The sequence below is a fragment of the Acinonyx jubatus genome, chromosome C1 (genome assembly GCF_027475565.1).
Source record: "Acinonyx jubatus isolate Ajub_Pintada_27869175 chromosome C1, VMU_Ajub_asm_v1.0, whole genome shotgun sequence".
Classification (NCBI taxonomy): Eukaryota; Metazoa; Chordata; class Mammalia; order Carnivora; family Felidae; genus Acinonyx; species Acinonyx jubatus.
The window spans coordinates 161,935,935-161,959,056 of NC_069381.1; the positions used below are offsets into that span (position 1 = coordinate 161,935,935).

Sequence of the window (23,122 nt, forward strand, 5' to 3'; positions counted from 1 at the left end):
ATTTAATAGTCCACCTGGGAACTAACTATGGGGGATTGGCTTCTGAGGGGTGGGTAAGGCGCTTAGTCCACAGATTATTCTATTTGGTAAAAAGCCAACATAGTTGGTAAAATCCCTCCCACCACTGCAGAAAGGAGAGGGGGGGGTGCTTTGTAAAATCTGAGCTCAGAACGTGTCGGCACAGAGCTTCTTGTAATTAGTTGATCAGCAAAAAATGCGGAAGAAGACCATCCCCTAATGGTGAAGAAGGTGAACAAGACTGATATTGTTTCCTTTGACTAGTATGTGCTAGAGGGCCCAGATATGGAGGTAGTTAAGATACCAAGCATAGGAAAAACTCTAACTGGAGCTTTACATGCATGTATGAACACATGCATATATATGTAAATGATCTATTTAGAGAGCTATCCATAGTGCAGGTTTATTTGTCTCAGCTAAAACTTTGTTCTTTGTCTTAGCCATAAAAGTCTTGAGTCAAAAACAACCTATGGTATTTTGAAGAAGCAATACTTAAATGATTTGGGATCAATCAACACTTACAGTCAAAATACTTTGTCCAGAATTATTAGCTGCTCTTCTGGAATGATGACAGACCCTCTCCTGCTTTACAGAGCCACTAGCCTTAGGTGCACCAGTCACACAAATGAGATGCAAATGTACCTAGAAGGGCGGTGAGGTAAGAGGATGGAGGAAGGGGGAACAGACTGAGTGGGACCATGAGGCCCTGCAATCGGGTGGGGCTATGGTCCACGTGAGAACCTGGCAGGACTGGGACGGAAACCACTTATGGAGGTGGTCGACCTAGGAGATCAGAGAGCTCAGAGAACATATTTCACAGGCTTGTTCTGGAGGTTTTAGCTATGGTGATGGCCTTGCTGGCTTCTGGCTGATTAGAATGCAATGACCTGGTGACCCCTAGCTTCAGCAAGGTACCATTCCATTACAGAATTCCTAGAGAAATTTCCACTCCTGCGAGAGGCTTCTCAGCAGGGAAGGAAGCTGGGATTCGCGCTTTGAGGACTCTGCAAGTTAAGACGTTGTCTGGGAATGTCATGTCACTCCGGAGAAAGAAGGGCCCAGTTTCTCACGAAGCAATCATTCCTGGAAGCTGACTTGCTTTATCCATGCTCTATCAATCTGCCACCTTTGAGGAGACCTAAATCTAGTCCAAACATTTTTATAATGCTATTTGATAGTTTCAAACCAAGTCATATTTTATCAGACCCACATTGTCATAGTTCCAACAGAGAGGCTAAAGAACTGCCCTCTAAACATGAAGTTTAAAAAAACCTGTGTTCCTCATTAGCCACAGACTTTAAATTTCATCACTGGAACCTTCTCAACTTAGACAAACATTAGGTGAAACAGCCTTAATCGCGGACATTCTCACAACTGTTAAAATTTGATGTGCGTAACTGAGAAGTGGTCTTGCCACAAAGTTGGGTTTGTGTCTGTCCGTTGTCCTCAAACTCCAAAACTAACACAACAGTGAAAAGAGGACAAAATACGAACAAAAAAATTAGAGGCTCAGAAAAATCAGCTACATCCTGGCAGGGTTTGTTACTGGAAAACCCAAGGATTCTAAAGTCTAAGAGCCTCTTCTTAGTGCAGGAAAATGGTTTCCTCTTGAACAGCAAATGATCTCACCCCATAGTTCTCCCTGGTTGATTTCCATGCTGGGTCTCAGAGGTGACATTGCCTTCTCACTTAGGGAGCATTAACTGTTTTAGATGTGACCTCATGTAACAGTGAATTATCAACATTAGAAATACAACATTTGGAAATGGAGATTCAGGTGGATTAAATGCTGTGTTACTTCACTCTCGTCCTTTAAAAATTTGTACTTCGTGTTCTTCACCCCATGATTGCATCGTATGTTTAAATAAGGAACGTTCCTCTGCAAATTCCTGAACAGAGATACCTGTTCTAATTTTGGAACTGGAAGGTACCTTGATCCAATCCTTCAATTTTACGAATGAGGAAAAGAAGACCAAGTAACGCACCCATGCTCGTATGAAAGAAATGGTTTGTTTTAGGAGTTAAGGGGCTCAACGTAGGTAAAATGAAATGAACTAACCAAGTACCTGCACCATTTCCTACTGTTCCCTGAATGGAGTTTACAACTCAAAGCTAGTGTTTAAAACCCCGAGTGACCAGACTCCTATTGCTTCTCCCCCACTTCCAGACTAAGGGAAGTAGGGCTGAAAATGTTCTTGGTGACCTTTATTCCCAGGGTCACGGTCAGTCTTCCCCTCTTTGGTGTCATCAGCAAATGTCCAGAATTGGCTCTGACTGTAGAAGGACACAGGCTTTACAATTCTATAGGAATACTGGGCAGTCTGGCTGAAACGGAGAGGAAGAAAGCATGACAAGTGAAGAAAGTGGCCATGGTCCCAGGAACTTGCTCAGCGTTGCTAGCTGGGGAAAAAACTGTGTTCTTATCACTTTTCCCAAGCCTTTGATCACGGAATCTCTTCTGGGATAGCCTGACACTCCACAGATAAGCTATTGCAACCCTCTGAGGGAAGTGTTGGCTCCTTTCCCCAGGAAGGAGGATCCCTGGGAAGACCAGCGCCTGCCTATCTGTCACGTTAGTTATACCTACAGACCCATCTGTCTGCTGCTGAAATGAGTGGCTCACTCTTCCTTACCAGTCCACAACTACCCAACGGCAGGGACCCTCTGAAGGACAGTGCCTCTCCCAGGGGACTGCGTTCAGCTTAGACTTGCTGCGTTGAGCTGCCCTTTCTCCCTCCTCTTGCTCTCTAGTTCTATTGTCTCTCTCTCTCTCTCTCTCCCCCTACCCCCCACCCACCCGCACACACGCTGCCCCACCCCCTCTATAACCCCCTCTCGCTCGCGCTCTCCCCAGGCTTTGTTTGGCGTCCCCCGCCCGCTCCGTCTGCACCCCCGGTGTGTCCCCGTCCCCATCCCCTACGCGCGCAGGGGGACGCCGCCGGCCAGGAGGGACGGGACCGCGTCGAAGGCCGGACGTGTGGGAGCACACGGAGGCGCCCAGCCCCAGACAGCGAGAGTGCCCGCCGAAAAAGCCCGAACGCGACTCGGACTGCCAAAGACGCGGGTCCTTCCCACCGCCGAGGGCCCGGGCGCGTCCCCCCGCCCTTCCCGGCAGCCGCCTGCGCTCCCCCGGCGCCGCGGCGCGAACAAAGGCCGGCGGGCTCGCGGCGCTCCCCCTGGCGGCGGCTCCTCCCGCGGCCCGGCGCGGCCTTCCAGGGCTTTCTCTGCCGCTCCGAGGACGCCGCGGCGACCCCCGCCGCCCAGACGTGCGCCGGGCGCTGCGTTTTCGCTCGCCGCCCTCCCAGACGGTGCCCGTTCTGACGTACTTGTAATCCAGTCAGAAAAGAAGCCATTCACGAGCCCACATAGTTTCCTCAGTGAGACAAAGAAGTGAGTGATTCCCGTCACTTAGGGGATGGGAAGGGGTTCAGAGTTCGCGCTTCCGTCCTTGCGTTTGGGCGCTGCCGGCGGAGGGGTCACTTTGTCATTTATTTGCTGGAGCTGGAAGCGGGGGCTCAAAGGAAACCCTTGAAGAATTTTTTTTTTTTTTTTTTTTTTTTTCTGGAAGGGTGTCAGAATCTACCGGATCGGGGCACGCATGCCACTTGTCAGAGCGGGCTGTGAGAGCCCGAGAAAGAGTCATGGGGAAAAAAAAAAAAAATCGAAACACCAAACAGAAAACCCCTCCCACCCGGTAACCCCTTTGAAAATGCTGACCGCTGTTACCAACGCCCCTGCGGAGGGTTCTCGTGGCTACAGAAGGGATGGCCCCGGGGACGGTTCAGAAACTGTCCCGAGCAGCCTGTGGGGGTCAGTCTCTGGGGGTATCGGAGGTGACCCCCCCCCCCCCCCCAAGTAACCACCGGCGGAGGAAGAGCAGAACCTCCCATCTGCGGGGTTCTGGCTTGTGAAAATGACTCCACTTGTTTTTGGGGAGGGGGGGTGGGTGGTGAACTTGAAAGTGTGCAGCCCAGATGGGAGGTTTAAGATCCCGCTCGGCCTGACACAGCTGTGGTCTCCAAGTTGCCTTTGGACTGAGCCGGGCCACACCCACAGCTGCAGCCAAGCAGTGCTATTTGAAACCCCCCCAGGGCCAACTGCTGTGAAAAGAACAGTTTATTACACAAAATAAAACAAAATGCCAGCTCATCTTTACAGTTTCACGGTCTGCCTTGGGGAGAAGAAAAGGAGTTTTAGTTTTCACCCCTTGTGCACCAAGTCTTGGGGCCAATTCTGGGAAGATCTGGAAAGTTCGCCCTTATGCTGTTGACTCACTGTCTGACCACGGGCCTGGCGTTTCACTCAACTGCTTCTCTTTTTTGGGAAACGAGGAGAATGACATTCGCCATTCACCTCGCCATTCGCCATTTACCTGGCCGGGATGCTATAAAGTGCCCTGACCAGGAGGCTAGACTCAGATGACAGGACTGATATTCGAACCGTTTTTCTCCGTCATTTCGAGCAAAGATAGCTGAGATTGGGCCAATTTATTTGCCCCAGTACTAACTTTAGGAAACCCATGCCACTGGACTCCTGTTTTTCAAGAGCAAGCTTTCAAAGAAACAGATGAACCTGCCTTTATAAAATTGAGATATTTGAAGCAAATATTAAAGTTTTTCTCCTCCGAATGCAACACAGATAAGAGACAGTGAAAGAATCTTGTCAAATGAAGCATCAGAACAATTGGACTAAAGATGAAAAGTTCTCTTCCCGTAATATTTCGCTAAGTGGGCTAACTGTTACTTATTTAGTGTTAAGAGGAAAACAGCCCCCTTGTCCCTTTATTATCTCTCAGGCCTCCACTATACCGAATTGGACTCTTTGAGCCTAGAAAAACTAGTTTGCACTCTACAATGGAGAATCCAGCCTGTGAGTGGGTATGAGAGCATTTCTATGGTACTCAAGAATCTGAGAGAAACATGAACTAAGTTGATCAACCAGATGTTTTGTCTACACAATACTAAGCATTAAGATGTTTCCCCTATACGTGGGTACTTGGTGTCATATAGATGAAACACTTGGATGGATAATTGAGTTTTTTTTCTTTGTTCAGATATTTATGATATGCTGAAACAGCTGAAGAAGCGTTCAGTTCAAAGCTTCAGAGGGAGGAAACAGAAACAGGAGAAACAGGAGACAAGAGGTAAATAAAAGCAAGGACCAGGACCTCCCTGGCTTCTGTGGGGTCACAGCCCTCTGGGTGCACAAGCAGAGGGCACTTTGTGTGAGGAAAGAGGCACTGCTTCCTAATGACAGCAACTCCATGCCAGAGCATGTGACTTTGCTGTCAGAGCATGGACTGGATTTCAGCTGCATTCTTCCCTCAGCTCTAGGCTTTTGTGCAGTGCACTAACCATGTAACTGTATTTTGTAGCCCTGCCAAGTCATCAAAAAGAGTAGGAAGGATGTTCAGTATTAAGGGCCAAGTGGACATGAAGAAAGAGGGATAGAGTTTTACTTTGCTCACAGGTTTTCCCAATGTGCACAATACAGAGGACACCCCTGCTAATGTCAGTTTTGGCCCAACCAGGAAAATATTTGCACACACCCCCCGCCCCCCGTTGTTGGTATGTGTGAATGTTTGTTTGTTTGTTTGTTTGTTTATTATTTTTAAGTTAAGGAAAGGCTTGCAGTTAATTCCAGCCATGTATTTACTGCCTTTTCTATGTGGTACCGTGTCTGTCAAGTTTTCACTTCCCTGGAATTTTAACTCCCATCTCCCTCCCCACCCCACTCTCATGTCTGTAACACAAATGCCTTTTTAAATTTTTGCTAGTTTAATTAGCGCATGAATTCATTTTGATTGATGAATTGATGTGGCTTATTGGCATGAAGATTTTCCTTCCCTCCCAGCACTGTGTGTAATAGAAACGGCTTGTGTGGGGGGTGACACCTGCTTTGATGCTGCAGGCATTCTGTTTGATGCGGAAAGGCCAGCCATTCAGCTGTGATTCTCTAGTCTCTGGGGAGATATTTTTTCATAGCTGTTGGTGGTGTGGGGGGAAGGTTGGTGGTGAGTAGGAGGAGAGAGTGGTGTGGAAAGTGATGGCTGAGAAACAACATAGCTAAGAATTTAATGTTTATATTTTATTGGGCTGATTTTGAAATAGTCATTGTTCACACCCTGGACCCAGGAGGAAAGGAGACCTTGACTTTCTGCCATCAGTAGTAAGGCATTGTGAATTAGCACAGCGAGTTGAAAATTTCCAAAGCCTCTTGCCAAAGAATTAAGCTGAAATTAGCACACAGTTGGTAACAATTTGATTTCTGGTCTCACTTTAATCAGTGAGGATTAATGGTTAAAATTTTTATTTCTAATCTCACTTTAGCCTGACTAACAAAAGCTGTCATTTTCATGAAAACTGCTAAATGAAGAGGGATTTATAAGCTCTCTGAGAGAATAAAAGCTAAAGTGCTAAGGCCCACTTTTCAGACCATAAAATTTTCAAATTCCCCCAATAGTCCCTCACATACTGCTAGAAGAGCTGGCTGCTGCTGGGCTCAGTGATGTTTATTGCTGGACAAAGGTGGTGGAAGAATTTGAGTGCATTCTTAATGGCTTCAGAACTCCAGATGGAATGCACTAATCTTCTTGGGGAAAATGAATATTACAGAGCAGAGTAGGAAGTAGGATTTGAATTGTAAAGATATATGTATACATATACATATACATATATATACATACATATATGTATATACATATACATATACATATACATATACATATACATATACATATACATCTTTTTCCTTTTCCTTTTCTCACCTGAGTAACACCTTTCTGTGACCTCCCCTGCCACTTGGGTTCACAGCACAGTTGTACAACTGGTGGAGTCTGTTCTCACTCTACCAAAATTTTCCCTGAGTCTCCTTTGAACAGTTTCTCATTGACTCCCATCCCCCTGGAGACCCGCGTTGTAGACCCTTGTTGAGACTTTACCCTGTTTTATCACCCCACTTTCCACGAAAACTGAGTGTTGTTACAAACGTTTATGCACTCATTTCTCACTTTTTCATTTTGAGGCTCTGCCCTCACATCCCGTTTGTGACACTGTACCCACATAGTGCCTTGTATGCTGAAGGCGTGCTCAAGTCAGAGTTCGAGGTGCAATGCTGGGATGCTGGGGAGAGGATTTTAGCATCACATGTGTAGTGGAGCAGACTCTTCAAGAGTCCCTTCCACCCCCCAGTTTGATGATACTAAAGCCTTACCAGAGGGGCAACTGGCTTCCTCACTCCTTTTCTCTAGTTTGATCAAAACCAAATATGAGCCTTTTCTCCAAGGTTTAATTATCTTCTGATAAATACGATCCTTAGTGACTGGGTTGCTCCCAATGATTATAATGTAGAACGAACAGCTCTTTAAACAATGGGCTGGGCAATAAGAATGAATTCTCCAACATGAAGCTCTAAGAACCATCAGCTCTCACAATTCTTTGTGGTTTTTTTCCCCCCAGCCATATTAATTCTAAAGTTCTCTTTTTATCAAAATGAGTCCAGTATTGGTTATTTTGGATGGCTTCCTCTACCTCTAATGAATTAACAAGCATCTGAGAATTTAAGTGGTGCCAGGAAACCTTGAAACACCACAGTCCTAGCTCATGGTGGCCTTAATCTTTCCAATGAGGCTTCTACTAAGTGGGATGCTGTCCAGCATTGTCAAGCAGTGCTGGATAGGGTGACCCACAGAGCTGCCTTCACAGTTTTCCCTCACCCACCTCAGGCCACACATGGTTCACCCTGCTAACTGTCAAGGTCATGGTCTTTACCACCTGTCCACTACGTGGTCTCCCTGTGGGAACACAGGTCTTAATCACTTGAGGAACTTGTCACATCCTCTGCCTCCCATCTTGCTTTGAGGGAACCCTTCTGTCCCCTGGATTGGGCCTCATCTACCTCCTCTAACTCTTGGGGTCCCTATCCATCTTGTACAATTGAACTCATCTTCTCTATGAACCTTGGACAAGAAAAACCTCCCTGTTCTTTGTTAATTCTTGCAGCAGAGAAAAAGCCACAACTGTGTTAACTTGTAGAGGATGAGGAGAAATTGGGTAGATTAGTGACACCCTTCATTTCTACTGAAATGAAATCTGTATCTATCTACCATCTATCTCCGTGTCTACATCTATATATTTAAGGTTGATTCAATATGGGACTGTAACTTCTTTGAAAAACACTATTCTAGTCCACCTTGTTCAATGGTACCATACATGTGTTGCCTGGGATTTCACGTGATTGTATGCAGCGGAAACTTGACTACAGTAGCTTAATACCAAACGCGGGTTCACTTTTCTTATGTAATAAGAAGTCTCAGGATAGGCAGTCCAGGGCTGGTGCTATTGCTCCCATGTCCTCACTTCCCATGCTTAGTGAGCTCCTTTCATCCATATAATTTAAAGTTGGCTGCTTCCAGACAGGAAGAAGGGAGTCAAGCAAAACCTTTCTCTTCATGAAGCTTTGTCTTTTTATTTAGGAATAGGAGTCTTTCCTGGGGACCTTGCCTCTATCTGTGACCAGATCCATGAACCCTAGTTATATGGGAAGCTGAGTAGATATGTTAATTTCCCAGCCCTTCTGGTAGAGGGCAGAGGAAATCGAGGGAGGACGTAAGGGATGGAGTGCGTACTGAGTAAGTCATTCTGTAGTACCTGTCAAAATGCATGACTTGTCCTACATTATTTTAAAAAAGAAAGAAAAATCACAATTTGTATCTGTGTGTGACTGTGACTACAAAGACACATGCCTACCCAAAGATTACAGTTGGTGTCATTTTTGAATTAAATGATGTCAGTGAAGATTGACAGCAGGTGTTAGGTCATAGTCAAGGCACAGATAGTTGGGAGGGGGTCCTTCAAGGAAGATAGCTACAGTCAAAACCACTGTTTACAAAGGTGGGAGAGAAATCAGAGCTCTAAGCTGCAGTGAGCCTTGTATATTGTCCTGGGCATCACAGTGGGGGAGTGGAATGGGGAAGTGCCAGTGGGAGAAAGAAGGGAGAACATCCATCATAAAGGCCCCTTGACCCTGGCTATATGCTGGAATCACTTGGGAAAACTGTTTTTAATTATGAACATTTTTTAAAGTATTTACTCTTGAGAGAGAGAGAGAGACAAGGAGAGCATAAGTGGGGAGGGTCAGAGAGAGGGAGACACAGAATTTGAAGCAGGCTCCAGGCTCTGAGCAGTCAGCACAGAGCCCCGACGTGGGGCTTGACTCACAAACTGCTAGATCATGACCTGAGCCGAAATCAGACGCTTAACCGACTGAACCACCCAGGTGGCCCAGGAAACTGTTGTTAAAAACTACTACCTCCTGGGACCCATCCCCAGAGATTCTGATTAAATTGGTCTAGGATGTGGTCTGGGGATTAAGATATTTCAAAGCTCCCCAGGTGAGATTCTGATACATAGCCAGGGTTGAAGCTCACCGTGCTGTATAATTCTGAAACACAGTACCTGGCCTGTCTTAGAATCATGCTTGCTCGGTCGGGCCTTGCCTGATGCCATAGCAAACAGTGAAGGATGAACCTGCCTGAAGGAACCCTGGATGCCTATGCTGCAGGGATGCTGTTGGGCATCAGCCTGCATCCTCTTCATGAGATGCCACAAGAAAAATGCTCCCAGGTCTGGTTCAGGAAATGTGATTCTCCTGTACATTTGGTTTGTTTCTGTCTTGTTGACATGCTGAATCTTATAAATGACTCTGTTTCCCTCTTTATTTTGGCTCTGAGGAAGCTTGGGAGCAACTCTATATTACCATATGGTCTACATTCCTCTCTGCTGATATCACTCTTGGAGTTGATATTTTCTCATTTAAAATTTTTATTTAGGCTCCTTCAATTTTCAGAAATCATTTCCTATTTCTCTAAGCTCTCTTCAAACTTTGGTAGAGTGGGGGCAAAGGATTAAAAATAAATAAATAAATTTTAAAAAGCCTAATCCCTCACCATCATCCAAGCAAAACTTTTTTAATCCTTCTACTTGCAATTTTTCCAACATTTGAATCTCTAAAATTTTACCTCTTTTCAAAGTTGTGCTTAAAATTTATTTTAATCTGGTTTCATCTGTATAAAACTGTTCTTAGTTGGAACTTGGGTGGTAGTATCCCAGAGAGTAATTTATTTCTGGGTCTTCACCCTCAACGAATGGCCTTAATTCTTTATGGGAGTACTTTGCTTTTGGAAATTAAAAATATTAAAATTTAGGGAATTGGACATTCTGTTTACACTAACAGAGCTACTCAGCAGATAGTGTAATAGGTGTTGTTAGAGAATGGCTGTATTTGTATTTTTGCCTCCCATAGTTTTTTTCCTGGGTTTATTTTTCCAGGAGTTGTTTTTAATGAAAAGGAAAGCAGGATATGACAAGGATAATGAAAAGGATAGCAGTCCACAGTGAGACAAAGAACCAGAAAGCAGTCCTTATTTCATTTCACAAAGACAGCAAGCACTTAAGCTTTGATTTTCACTGTTGTCCAATATCAGTTATTTGTTTACCAGACATGCTTTAGATAGCTACAGCCCATTTGTAAGTCACTTATTTTGTACATTATGGCCTAATGTCTGGCAAAGTGTTTCCAAGTTGCCTATTATCATAAAAGTTAAGAACTCTGACAGAGATATTAGGAATCATAATGATACAATATTTATGAGGCAAACTACCAGGTAATTTCTAGTGATGGAAAAATAGCTAGCAAGCATTTTCAAAATAAGTTTGCTATTAGTCAGCCATTGTTAACTCATGTATAGTTAGAAACAAATCAGATGTCCGGGATTAATTTCTAAGCCCTTGCTATGTATCTTTGGGGAGCACACTTAACCTTTCTGGATTCCAGAGCTCAAGGAGGACAGTTTAAATAACATGGGTATTTTAAGGTTCAACTAAGAAGACAGAGTATTGAACTCACTGTTTAGTATTCTGAATTAAAAAAGGATAATTAAGAACAGATGCCAGATTCCTCTGCTGTTGACTTAGATGCTAATATGAATATGGCCCTGAGGGGAGGTAGCCTTCCTTGAGCAGACCACAGGATCCCTTGCGTCTCTTACTTCTTTTTAAAGGCATTGGCTAGTAAGAAAGGACAGATGTGGGCAGAAGGGAGGCATTCTATCTTTTTCCCTCCCCACTTTCCAACCTCTCAGCTACCACCATTTATATGTATTTTGGGGAGGAGGGCACTAGGGGTGGAAAATTTGGTTCCTGCACTTCCTCCCCCAACTTTTTTTTTTATTCATAGAAGATTCTGGAAAGTAGAAATCTGTGATAGTAAACATTAGTTTTCAAAGTATGAAATCATGCTATGAAAATTGTAGAAGTCTCCAAAGTATAGCACGGACCATGGCCTTTGTGTAAATTAGATTCCTAGCTTTCAGGGCAGGGACTGTTTCTTGCAGAGTTTTGTCCACCCCTATCGTCATCTCTGGTAAGCCACAATATTTGTTCCAAGCACTGCAGCTTCCCGTTGCCTGAGAGTTCTGTCAAGAGGAAAAACGGTAATTGTTACACTGAAGTTATTGCATTTTTGTGACACTAGCAAAATGACTTGCCTTATAACCAAAAGTAAGAAGACAAAGAAACCCTTTAAATTCCAAAATCCTACCCAATTCCAAATAACATTTTTTTTCAACATCAGTCCTAGTAGTAATTTAGTAGCAAAATCTCTTTGAGATTTTTCCATTGCATTTTCCCCTACCATGTACCAAGGGAATGTAGAGAGACTTCAACTCAAGTAAAACAAGTCCTCTGCTCAGTCTCCATCCTCTTGCCTCTTACCTTGCCCACAGCTTCAGGTTTCTGGGTTTTCTATATTAAAGAGCCCAGGAGCTCAGAGTTTCCAGTGGTGAGGCTGCCTAGATGGATAAATGTGGATAGAACGCCCCTCTCTTCTTCCCCCTCCCTGCTAGGTTAATTCCGTCTTGGGGCACATGTTGCTTTGCTAGTCACCGAGACATGACCCAGCCCCTGGACAACCCAAGCCTAGTTTTGAACACATGGAACCAGAAGGGGGACAAGATGGCCACTTAGCTTCCCTGGCGTCATTAAGAAACACGCGGTATATATGGTGTGAGATTTGAAGTGTACTCTGGGAGAACTGCAGGCTGTGGGGTGGTTCCTAAAGAGAGGAAAATTACACCACCCTCTGAAACAGACAAATGATTTCTCTCGTGCAGATTATTTGCACAGGATGCTGCCTGGAAATCTCTGATGGCACGAGAGTAGCAACTGCTAATGGACGCATCCTAAAACCCATGGTCTCTTTGGATTTAGCTTTAATACCTTGGAGGTTTTTAGGTATAAAGAAGTGTCCTTTCTACGGCTGACAATGACCCCAACCACCAGTGTTGCTGGAGCATCTGAATCTATTTCCCAAGCACCATGGCATAGTAGTTATGAATTTGGGCTTGGAGCCAGATGTGGTAAAAATGTGAATCCTGGAACTGGGAGGTGGGGTCAAACTACACCAGAATGGGGAAGGAGCAGCTCCCCAAAGGAAAACTGAGGTTCCCAGAGAGGAAGGAGTAGCAGTTCTGGAATCGGTCAGTCTAGTTCTCTCATATTCTGGTGCTCTAAACTTGAACGTGTTATAGAGCCTCTGTACGCGTCAGCCACAACATAGGGTTAGTAATATCTTTTGGAGTGTGTTCTTGAAAGCACTCAATGAGATCAAATTGTCAAAATGTATATAAAGTACTTGGGACATAGCAGGCTCTCAAAAAAGGGCAATAGAAAAAAATAGATCTAGCCTATCTTTCTCTCTCTTCATATTAGACATTTTCTAAGGTTCTTTGGACTTAGTTCCCCCTTTCCATTTCTTTGAGCCACTGAGGTTTCCTAAACTCAACATAGAGAGCCCCTTCCAGTTATAGCTTTGAATCTGGCCAAGGAATGAAACAATTTTTTGTATGTGTTTATTGTTGTGGTTATGATTATTATTAATTTGCCATCAAAAGAAAGTGCATCCTTAATGAGTCAGTCTGCATCTGACTGCATCTCCGCATTTCCAAATCAAAGCCCTGAAATGTACAACTCAGCTTGCTGGGGAAGCCTTTAGAGTTTTGTTCGTGTAACTCATGCAAAAAAATGTTCTCCATGATCTGCCTCCCTAATAATTCTTGCGGGTTGAACTTATACTCCGATAGTTACATCTGGTTCTATAGTTAACAAATAGGTCAGAAGGAAAGGGAGGAGTGAAAAAACCATCCAGGCCCCCGTCCCTCGTTTTTTTCTCAGTGTGAAGTCATTTGCTTTTCTTTCTAACCCGTACCAAGTCCTCAGAAGTTGAGCCAGGCAGATGGTGAGGTTATAGCTTGGGCAAAATGTGTTCTAATGTTATCAGCTTTAAAGGAGCACATGGAGCAGAGAGGAAAGATGGTTTGTGGTATTTTTGTTTATTAAATTTGATGGTTGGATTATGACATTTATATTTATTAAATGTACAGAATCTCATCCATCACTGTTGACAGTCAGAACATGTCCTCTGCGGTTGGCATAGCTGTCTTTTCCTGCAAAGAGATCTAACATTTATTCTTATTTGGGAGACTCAGAAGAGGTGGAGAAGAAAGGAGATCCGCCCTTCAGTGCCACCACCCTGGGGAGATGGGAGTATGAGATAAGTGTTATTGTGTTTGATTCTGTCATGTTAAGACGCATTTTCCTTGTTTGGGTTGTGAGCCGGTTTTGATGGTGCTGTGGAGAAAACCTTTGGCAGCATGGGAGCAGCAGAGCCAGTGAGCCCAGTGCAGGAAAAATACATAGAAAGAGGGCTCTCAGCTTTGCCCCATTAAAATCCTGGCATCGGCAACAGTTGAAGAAAATGTCGCAATGGCTTTGTCTGGTGGCTAGAGCACTTTAGCAGCCAGGCATCTTCATTCCACTCTGGATTTTATTACCTACCAGATGTGGGCTTCTTGGATATTTTATTAGAGCACCAGGTGAGCTGATGAAAGGACAGCACTCCAACTGCCTTCCAAATGACTCCCGGTTCGCTTGAGTTTTGTTTACACGTAAGAGGAGACAGGAGCTGGCAAGGCTTAGAAACAAGAAGGCACTGTCACCCACACAGTTTCTCAGTAGGTCTTGAGGTGAAGGAGATGGTGTGCTGGCTTAAGGTTTACAGATCTTTTCCAGAGTATAACTTAAAGATATTTTTACAGCCAATGTGCAAATGAATGAGACACATGGGTTCAATCTCTTTAGCCACATATGAGTTCACAAATAAAAGGTTCATTTAGGTTTGAGCAATCCCAGTACATTTGGAAACCAGTTAACTCAACATGTTGACTGCACAGCCTGGAAATCATGAATTATAAGTATCTAAGATACTAACCTGGTGAAGAGATTAAGTCCTTTTCCTTTCTCCCTTCCCACCTCCCTGCCTCCCTTTTAGGAGTTCTAACTCTAATCAATAGTGTCCTAGTTGACATTTTCTAAAGCAGGCCCATGTGCAGTTGCTGTGTCTAAGAAAGATTTCAAGCAGTAGCAAGCACTTATGTAGGCTTCACACAGATTTTGACCGTCAGGTATTTCCCTTCTCTTCAGTTGATTTAGGACCTGGGAAAAGGTTTATAAGAGTACCATATACTAATCTCATTCTTTTTTCAACCAGGAAAGTAACTGTTCAGAAGTATTATAAGTCATTAGTAGAACATCTTTTGGGTACAGCTCTCGTCTATGCATTATGGGGGATATTAAACAAAGGTAAATGGCAGTTTATCTCTAGAGAGTTTAAACAAAACATACCAAAAGCCAGACCTCTACGAAGAAACATAATTTCCTGTTAGTGTGTATGTGGGTGTACACGCGCGCGTGCATGCGCGTGCACACATCTGATTACATAAGCAGACTGTAAACATTTCCAGGGGTGGGAGAGAGTGCAGGTCCTGGGTGTTAACAAGGCAAAGGTCATGAGTGCACTCCCCACATGGACCACTTGGCTCTGCTCCATCCCACTGCTACAGAGGGCCCCTCGGAGCGGGAGCTGCAATCCCTCTGACTATTCTGCAGTTCACGTGAGTGAAGCCAGAGTCCATTTATGGAGGGGGGTGGATACCCTAAGTCTTTTCTGTCTCTTTCTTGAATGAAAGCAATACTGTGCAAGATATGATTTTAATTGCACGTCCAGTATAATTCTAATCTGCTACTTGAACCAATGGAGTGAATATTTGTGAGCACATACTATTGCAACCTGTGTATGCATATATATTTTTTTCTCATTTGATTCTCACAACAAGTCTCTGAAGTAGGGGTTTAGCATCACCACTTAACTGCTAAAAGATCTTAAAGATCAGGTATGTAGTAGGTTGCTCAATAAATATGTGTCGAATGAATAGATGAATGAAACTCATATTAAAAATCTTGCTTTTGCTCATAGCTGTAGAGCAGGCAAGAGGCAATGGTAGGATTGCAGCGTAGTTCCTGTGGCTCCAAAGCTTGCTCTCATCTTGGCAGTGCACAGGAGAGATAGTGCTATTAGGTTACCGCACTGCCCAGGAAACAGAAGCACATCTGAGAAGATGTCTCCATCTCCCCACCTGAGTGTTGTGTTGAAGACGTAGCCATAGCTGTGGATCTCCCGGCAATTCCTTCTTCAACTGGAACCCTGGCTGTGGAATAACAATCAAGAGAGTACTGTGCTGGGAGCTGGTCTTCTTCTTGGAAAGACTTGCAGCAATGCCAGGTGAGGGGAAGGAGGTACTGAGGGCGTGGCGGCAGAGGTAAGCGTTGTGGACCCAGGAGCAATCCTGAAATCTTTGATCTGTGTTTGGCTCTGCTAGGGACTAGACTTCTGACAAGCAGATTTCAGGGTTCTGTAGGTTGAAACACAGCGATTCCACACTTGGGAGGGAACTGCTATTTTATTGCCCCAATTAACTGCTTTATTTGTTTATAAATTCTTCCCTTTTCTGTTTTATGATGCAGTTGTGGTGTGTTTAATGGAACTGCAAGATTAAGACTGGCAAGATGACTGCATGTTATGTTTCCAAAGCTAATAAATGGTTTGAATCCAGAATGTTTGTGGCCCTTTCCAAAAATATTTGGTTTCTCTAAAAAGCAACAGCTGTTGGGAAATGGATGGAAGTTTTTACTGTAGTGTGTATAGCATTTTATTTAATGCTTTTATTCCTGTGGGGAATTTGACTGCCTGATAGCAGATGAAACAACAGGGACTTAGCAAAATATAAAAATTCATGATGTTAAAAAGCAGCAAGTTGGATGTTAAATTTAAGAGTCACACAAGAAAACTAAGGATCTCTTTCTAAAAATACTTCTTGCTGAGTGGAAATTTTTGCTTCTGTGAGAATAAGTATACATTTAAAAAATTCATTTTCCACTAATATTTCTATCGTATTTTGTAGTTTACAAAGCACATATATATTTAAAATTTAGTTTTACTACAATTCTACTAAGCCGCTTAAGGATAATGATTTTCCTTTTTATAAATGATACAGGTAAGGCCTGGAAGGAAGAAGAAACTTGCCTAAAGTCAGGCAATTCACCAGCAGTATAACCAGGGTTAGATAGAATTTTGCAATGACTTGTTCAGGAATCTTTGTCATATTATTGCCTAATTATCAAGTAGTACCATTATAAAGTGAATGATATTTGGACAATGTCATCTGGCCAAGATATCATTGCTCCTCCAGATCTTGTGGCCCAGCTACAAACCCATCACTCCCCCTGCTCCCTTATCCCAGTGGTGGAAACATCAATTGGTGAAGTGTGGTCTTGTGCTCAAGTCTGGCAACCAGAGGTGGGGCCAGAAGAGCTCTCTTATGCCTGAGCTGCCCATGGGATTCAGGCACTATGTCCCACTAATACAACACATAGGGAACGGTTCGTCCCACACAAGAGAGAAAGTTAGATGCTGGATAGAGCAAAATGGAGTGATAGTGCACCTGCCCGATAGGGCAAGTACATACCAAATTGAACGAGGCAGACCAAAGTGATGAAAGACGTTTTTTGCTCTCTCCCCCTCTTCTTTCTTCCTTTCTTTTATTCTCCCCCAATTATCAACCAAAAGGATTATGAGAGAAAACTACAGGAAAAGAGTTTTCCAATTTTTGTGACCCAAAGAATCACTGGGGAGCTTAATGAACATGCAAACCCCAAGGCCACAGCCCTGAGATTTTGATTTCATAAATGTTTTTAACACTGGTCAAAAGCAGAGGTGGTTCCCTAAACTAAAATAGCTTGGATATTCTACAATGTCCATCCCATTGTTTTTTTTTTTTTTTTTTTCCCTTTCCAAGGTTTTGTTTAAATTCAAGTTAGTTAACATATAGTGTAATAATGGTTTCAGGAGTAGAATTTAGTGATACATCACTTACATGTAACAGTGCTCATCCCAACAAATGCTCTCCTTAATGCTTGTCACCCATTTAGCACTACCCCCACCTCTCCTCCAGCAACCCTCAGTTTGTTCTCTGTATTTAAGAGTCTCTTATGGTTTGTCTCCCTATCTTGTTTTTATCTTATTTTATTTTTCGTTTCCTTCTCCTATGTGCATCTGTTTTGTTTCTTAAATTCCACATATGAGTGAAATCATATGGTATTGCTTTTTTAAAGACAAACACAACAAGCTGGTGTCCTAAAGGCAATCACTCCTGACTTGGGCAAGCTGCTAAAATTGTAAGTCTGGAGTGGGGTTCAGCAATCTGAGTTTTTAACATGACCCGAGGTGATTATGACCCAGGTGGTCTACAGACTTCATTTTGAGAACCCCAACCTAATGAGTCAGAAGGTTCACATAAGGCAACTCTGCTTAATTGATAGCCAGACAAATAATTCAGCTCAGCTTTGACCCCTATTTCTGTGCTCTATTAAATGGGCTTAATCTCACCCCAGACTGGCAGGCTTTGCCTTCCCTTGTTGCTTCCTAGCTTCTGTAGGGAAGTAACCCCAGGCATCAACACCATCAGCTGCTGTGGCCCCCTGCCTTGGCCGCCAGTGGCATCGGTGACTCAGCAATGAGTCAGCTCAGGGGAATTGACAGATTCACTGTGCTCCGGTGGAGAGAACTGGACCCAAAGGAAAGAAGTTTAGTGCTTTGAGTTTTGTGTGTGAAACCTGCCACTCTGCCATGTGAGGGGTTGAAGGATAGGTGAGAATAAACAAAGAAGAGTAAGATAATGTAATTCTATCTTTCGTTACTTTATGATTTATGTAGAGTTCTCTGTCCTTCAGAGAGTTTCTAGAAAATGATGGATGTACAGTGAAAGGTCCTGGGCAAAAAAAAAAATTAGATGAAGAGCAGAAGAGGAATGGATGAAACCATAAGAGACAAGAAAGCATGCTTGGGTTTTCACAACATTGTGTGTCCTCTTGTGAGATTCACTGTGGCAGCTCGAGGTCCTGGTAATGCCCCCCAGCTCCCAAAAGAGGGAAATTATAATATCAGATAATGATAGATTGTCAAATGTACAGTGGGTCCCCTGAGTTGATTATGAAGTGTGAGTCCAGAACTGTTTGTTTTATAAATTTAAAATCCTGCAAAATTGTTATTATCATGGAAAATAAGCACCAACAGCTACCATATACAGGTAACCTGTGATACCACCCTCTGCTCCCAATTCTCTTGATTCATATTGTGCCTTCCAATGTTGTTTCTCTAAAAATTGTTCTAGTTCTTCTGGCATGAGATGGAAAGCAGAGGGCCAGGGGTCCAGGCCCTGTGCCCATCTCCTGGGCTTGACTGGCAACTTGCAGTGTGACCTTGAAAGACTCACTCAACATTTTTGGTTTCAGTTTCCTCATCTGTAAAAAGAAGTGGTTGAACTAGTAATTTCCATACCCCTTCTACATCTAACATTCTGGATTCCCTTAATATATTCAGGATACTTTCAAAAGAACTTGCTACCCTTTACACGAAAGACAGAATAAAAGGCCACTATTTAGAGCAAATGAGATCTTTATTAGACATGAGGAGAATTCTTCTAACAGTAAATGGGCTAATGGGTTTGCTCTCTGTATTAATTTGCTAGAGCTGTATAACAAAGTACCATAGACTGTGCAGACTGTATGGTTTAAAGAACAAATTTATTTTTTCATAATTCTGGAGCCTAAAAGTGTTAGTGGGGTGGTCCTTTCTGGTGCCTCTCTCCTTGGCTTGTAGATGGCTGTCTTCTTACTGTATCTTCACCTGGTCTTCCATCTCCGTGTATCTATTCTAATCTCACTTTCTTATAAGGATACTAGTTAGATTGGATTAGGGCCCACCCCAATGACCTCATTTTATCTTAATTGCCTTTTTTAAAGATCTCATCTTCAAATACAGTCACATTCTAGATACTGGGGCTGGGACTTCAGCATATGAATTTAGGGGAGCAAAATTAAGCCCATAATGGTTTCCAAACTGTGGGATCTTAAGGAGTATGGAGAACATTGCCTTCCTTGGCTGGCTTGGGTAAAGCCCTAGATTAGATGAACAAAGAGGAGGATTCGATGAACTCTTAAAGGTTTTTCCAATTCTAAGAATTTGTGACATTGTATAAAGCTCCTCAAAATCAACACCTCCTTACCAGGAGCATGAATTAAAAAGGGGGCACAAAGAGCAAGGCTGCAGGAAAATAAAATAAAACAGTGAATGATTTGTACTTCAGGGAAAGCAAAGATGGAAAAGAACTTTGAAGCATTTTCATTTGAGGCAGTTTCATTACATCATGAGGGCAGAGGTGCTTTATCACACAGCCATTATTGTTTGATCTGTACCTGTAGGTGAACTTTTAGAGAGAATAAGAGTCTATTTCTCATAAATCCCACTTGAAGCAAACACAAAAGCAGGATCCTGCTGAGGACAAAGGAAAAATTCATGATGCAATTGCGTGTATCCTCATGGGTACCTTTTATGGCTGAGAAGGGGGAAGAAGAATTCCTTTCCAACATCACTATGAAGGAATACTTACAGATTACTCTTTCTGATTATTTGGACAGTAAAAGCAAGTAATGAGTCTCACACCACAGATCTCTGGCTTTTATTGCTCCAGTAATCCATTTGTTTCCTTAGGTATGTTTCCAGCAGCACAGAGTACTGGAAAGAGAATAAATGCTTACTATGTTCTGGTGTTCAGGACTGCATCCAGGTCATTCCTCCCTATGGCTTCTTATGGCCAACAGTCCACCGATGATCAGCACCTTTGTTTTCCCATTGGGTGAAGATGTACATGGTATTCACAGTGAATTTCTCATTAGACTTTCGAGGTCAACTATCCTCATCTGCAGAAAATTATACATCTTCCTCAAGGAACTCTAACTACTCCCCAGTGAAAATGTATTTCTTTAATAAAAAAAATAGCCCGCTGTATCCAGCTTTAAACACACACACACACACACACACACACACACACACACACACACACACACACCAGAGTTTGGATGATTATCTTTGACATTTGCTTGTTTGAATATCATTAACTTTTCTGGAAACCATTTTTTAACCATACTTTCAGCTCACTCTAGTAAGGAGCCATGAGCTCTATATCAGTTTTCTATCACTGCTATAACAAATGGCCACAAATTTAGTAGCTTAAACAACCCAGATTTATTCTCTTACAATTTTATAGGTCAAAGGTCCAAATCAGGTCTCACTGGGCTTAAATCAAAGTGATGGTAGGGTTAGGGGAGAATCCTTGCCTTTTCCAGCTTCTAGTGGCTACCCACAATTCTTGGCTTATACCCTCTTTCTCCTTTTTTGAAGACAGAAAGGCTATATCTTTCTAACTCCTCTTCCATAATCACATCTGCCTCTGACTCTCTGATTTCCTCTTTTACTTGTAAGGGGACTGGGCCCACCTGGATAACCCAGGATACTTTCCCTATCTCAAGATCCTTAACCTTAATCATATCTGCAAAGTCCCTTGTGCCATGTGAGGTTACATAGTCACAGGTTCTGGAGTTTAGGATGTGGCTATCCTTGGAGGGCCATTATTCTGCTTACCACAGCCTCTGACCATTTTAGCTGTGCATTTCGACTTCTTCATTTGGAAAATCATGGGAAGGGATGCAATTTCAAGGCAGATTCTTCTTCTTGAACGACTCATTTTCCCTCTTCTATTTGCTCAAGGTGCAGTGATGTTTCAGATGATGGAAGGAGAGGGAGAGGGGCTTACACTTAGAGCCCCACCAGATAGGGTGTGGAGTCTGTCAGAGATCTTTTCCTGCCCATCCAAACATGCAAGCCAGTGGAAATCTTGATGTCACTTTAGTCATGACGTCTGATGTGAACCAAATATATATGTGTTTATATATGTATATTTTATGTATTTAGGCAAAGCCTTGCCTGAATCTCCTTGGCCCCCTGAAACTGGTCAGGTGTCTCTTGGGTCTCATATCACCCAGTCAGTACACCTCCATTAGAGTACTCATCCCACTCTATTGTATTTGCCTGTTTTCTCATCTGTTGAGCTGAGCAACTGGAGGGCAGGAACTCTTGAACTCCCTGTGCCTGGCACAAGGCCTGGCACATGAGAAGTTTAATAAGCATTTGTTGAATTCATGAAAACTCTACAAAAAAGTTCCTACTCAAGGTTTTTCAAGCCCAGCCTCTGAGGTAAGTGGGTGGCCTGGCAGACATATTAGAGATAGAGTAGAAATCTGAAGACAATTTGTTTTCCTAGAGTTTTAATATTGGATTAATTAAATTATAAAAATTCAGAATTGTTGTTGCTGCTGTTGTTGTTGTGAAACAATTAGGCAGACAAATTATATATATTCAACAATTAAATTTTCAACACAATATTAAAACTTACCAATGGTAAACCAGGGATGCAACATAGTGTTCAGGAAAGCACTGTAATCTAGGACTTAGAATACTTGAGTTCTGGTTAAATAAGTAGCTGTGTGATTTGGAGTAAGTCATTTGCTATCTCTGAGATCCTGTCCTTATCACTAAATGATTCTGTTTGACACTTAAGAGATACTGTCCTTATTGCTAAATGATTCTGTTTGACACTTAAGTGATGGCCAGGTGCTGAAATCCTGTCAGGGTCTCTTTTTTCTAATGTGATATGACTCAGTCTTTCCTAAAGTGTGGAATATGGAATGAGGACCACGAGGGGGGTGTAACATGATTTTATAGGTGCATGAATGAATATTTTAATTTTAACAACTGTTAATTGAATTCATTGAGCTGAATAAATGTACGAATTTATTGAGCTGAACACCGTAACATACAATTAGGAAATAGCATTGTTTTTATTCCCTTACTATCTTGCTGCTTGCTCTGTCAGATCTTTCTTGTGCTGCTGGATGATATTCTAGACTAATTTCATATTTTTTTTTTAAGTAGGCTTCATGCCCAGCATGGGCCCGATCAGGACTTGAACTCACAACCCTGAGATCAAGACCTGAGCTGAGATCAAGAGTTGGATGCTTAACTGACCGAGCCAACCAGGCACCCCTTATAACTTTTTAAATTCCTTTCAGATTAGTTTTTTCATTAAGAAAACAGTCTCATGCTCACGTCTTAAAAATTCCAGTCACACAAAAATACAAATTTCAGTCTCTCATCCAATTCAGAGTTTTTATGCTCCACCATCTGACCCTTGATCCTGAAGACTATTAGTAGGAAAAAGGAGTGATGTTTTATTTTGCTCACTTTGACTCTCAGATTCCAATTCACAACATTGCTCTGACTCCCAGAGCCAAGGCTAGAAGGAGGAGGAGGATTAGAGGAAAATAGAAAAACTGGCTTGTTTGGAGCTGTTGTAAGCTTGTGATCAGTGCCTTCCTAATGACAGAGGCCCAAGCTGGCCCCCACTGGGCATATTTTTGGAGATGTTTCCACCACCCTAATAAGACCATTCCTTGATGAGCTGATGGACTCTTTCTCCAACTTTGTCTGACACTCCTTTGGCTTCTGTCTTTTGGCAGTGTATCCCAATTAGCCTTTTTCCACTGGGGTTCTCTCACCTCAGCAGGTAGATCTTGGGCAGCAACCTTTCAAGAGAGCTCTAACTCCTGTACTTGGTGGCACATCAAACATGTGACTCATAGGCATTCACATATCTTGCTCTGTCTGTCATTGATAGAAGTGCAGTTTGCTCTGCTTGGCCCTCTCTCCTTGTACTGATGTTTGGGGCAGCACCAGCTAATCTCTTGCTTTCTGAATT

The 23,122-nt window shown here is 42.9% G+C and overlaps 1 long non-coding RNA gene across 1 annotated transcript in view; it reads left to right on the top strand.

The window, feature by feature from the left end:
• Nucleotides 1-2,952: 2,952 nt before the first annotated feature.
• The window catches only part of LOC106988871 (uncharacterized), a 93,084-nt gene continuing 72,914 nt past the window's right edge, over nt 2,953-23,122 (top strand). The window contains exons 1-2 of the long non-coding RNA XR_001432411.3: nt 2,953-3,408; nt 5,072-5,161. This is a non-coding gene — a long non-coding RNA (uncharacterized LOC106988871). The remainder of the gene's footprint in view (nt 3,409-5,071; nt 5,162-23,122) is intronic.